Below are 2477 nucleotides of genomic sequence, written 5' to 3'. Positions count from 1 at the left end.
TGAACACTTTTTTTTAATTATAGTTCAACACTGCTTGGTTTTTGTATTTTCACAAAATTACATTTGTAAGTAAACAAGAGATGTCAAGAAATATTCACAAAATAATTCCTTTCTGTTGAATTTTTTTTTTTTTTTTTTTTTTTTTTTTTTTTTTGTATGTTTAAATGTCAAAGAAAAAACCAAAATTTATTTTTTTTTTCCCAAGATTTTTTATTCAAATTGAAAAAAAAAAGTTATTCAAACCAATCTTGTGAAAATAGATTTTTCCATCTGAGCTTTTACTCTGTTTCACTCCATAGAATTGCCTCCATAGAACCTTACCTGTTTACGAAGCATTCACTGTTTGCTGTACCTGCGACACAGTCGCTATAGTGTGACTGCTTTTTGTCATAATGTGTTGCCCAACACTAAAGCAAAAATACACTCGGAAGCAGAAATTTGAGAATAAAAATTTAATAAAGAAACTGAGGCAAGGAAAAAAAGAGAACATGGAAGAGGACATGGAACTGAGAACCCACTGGATATTGACAACAAACTGAAGCCTTAAACAATGAGGGGGATAGGTAAAAAAAATAGGTCAGCTATGAGACAAAAGTGAAAGGAATCTACTAATTGGCAGAAGGCTCTGCCTGAGGGAGGGATTATTAATTAATGATAAATTAATGGGATACATTTTTCAAAAATACCAATATGATGATTAAATAAAGACAAAACTAAATCCCCAAGAATTACACAAGAGAAATAAACTAGAAAACACCTGGCAACCTATATGGCAAACCCAAAACGGCAAAAATAAGGAAGTATGGCAAACTTAAAAACCAAAATAATAAACCAAAACCTAAAATGAAGATCCTGAGTTGTGAAAAAACGTTAAGAAAAAAAGCCAAAACATTTTTAACTGCTGTTTCTTTTTTTTTCTAAATGGTTGTAAATCTTATAAAAGAAGACATTTAGAAGTCTGTTAAGCTGTTTTAAACGAAATACATTTTTTGTATTCACTCGTATATACAAAACGAAAAAATAAATCTAAGTCTAAAAAGATACATTAAGCCCCACATTTACATTCGATTTTTCTCTTATCTAAAAGCAATTTATTTTTTTTTCTTTTGAATTCAATATAATTACTGCCTGTTTATTTAACCTGAGGAGAAAAAAAGAGAGAAAGCCATGGATATTGGTAAAACACAGCACCTTGATGCTTCAAGGAAGACCTTGGTCTTTCTTGAAGAATCTAAGATGCTCTCTTGGAGTCATTTTGATAGTTCAGCCGAGGAAAGGTTCATATTTAAATGATTTGATCTTTTAGCCCATCTTTTAGAAAAGCTCTATTTTAGTGATTTATTGATTCCCCTGGTCTGTCGGGAACATTTCTAGCTTATAAAAAATAAACTCAGCTTTATGGATTTATTTCCCCACCGAAGTCAAGGGTAGTTAATATATATTTCTAAGACTTTTAAATGAAACCATCTCTTAAAAACAAATCTCTACATTTACTCATTTTGCCCTAATCCGTTCATAGGAAACATTCTAGACACAAAACAACAATAAAAACAGTGAAAATCGGTATAATTGCAAATAAAAGAAAATATTATGAACCAATCTATGTTGGTTCATAATGTTTTTACTTCACCTAAAAATTACACACATGTGAATCCCACTTCAATTACCAACAGTCGATGAGATAAGTGAACAACTTTTAAGTTAACATAAACTTCAGTGGGGAAAAAAAAAAAAAAAGTAAAAAGCTACTGTCATGGTCTTGAGTTTTCAGTGAATTTTCAGTTTCACATTGATCTACTGTATGTTTTTCTTTGTTTTCAAGCTTTATTGGTGTTTTCTGGATGTATTTGAGTTCTTAGTTTTTTTTTGCTTGCCCTCTGTTGGCCTCTTTTGTTGGTCTCCTTTTCCCTAGCTCCTTCTAGAGGCCTCTGTTCACACCTGCTCCCAATCAACACATTAGTCTCCCATAAATACTCTCTCTGTGCAGTTCCTCTGTGCTGGTTCCTCGTCTTTCGCTGGCTCCTCGTGCATGTTTTCCCTGATGTCTCAGTGGTTCTGTTTTGGTTTTTTTCCTTAGTTGGATTTGTGGATTCTTGTCTCTGTTCTTCTTCTTGAGAACTCAAAAATACAAGAACTATCCTCTGCCTCAACGCCTCTGCATTTGGGTCCTTAAAACCTCAACCAAACCCTGACAGCTACATCAGAGTTTAAAATCCAACATGGCTGCCACACATACAGTGTGAAGCTCATTTGGAAAATTTGGGATTGTTTTACTACTCTGTCAGTTCTGATCTCATTAAATCTATGGTAGGATCGCGTCTATCCTTGTGAAGACGGGCTTTAGAGGTTGAATCAAGAAAGTGAAACGTGGTTCTGGCTTGTTTTAACAGTAGTTAGTCTAACTGCTCCAAGTAATTCTTAAAAAAAAAAAAAAAAAAAGCAACATTAAAGTGAAATATATAGACACAAAATGGAAC

Source organism: Cyprinodon variegatus, unplaced genomic scaffold (genome assembly GCF_000732505.1).
Source record: "Cyprinodon variegatus isolate N-32 unplaced genomic scaffold, C_variegatus-1.0 Scaffold1081, whole genome shotgun sequence".
Classification (NCBI taxonomy): domain Eukaryota; kingdom Metazoa; phylum Chordata; class Actinopteri; order Cyprinodontiformes; family Cyprinodontidae; genus Cyprinodon; species Cyprinodon variegatus.
The sequence above is the reverse complement of the archived record's forward strand: the minus strand, read 5'-3'. Positions refer to the sequence as shown.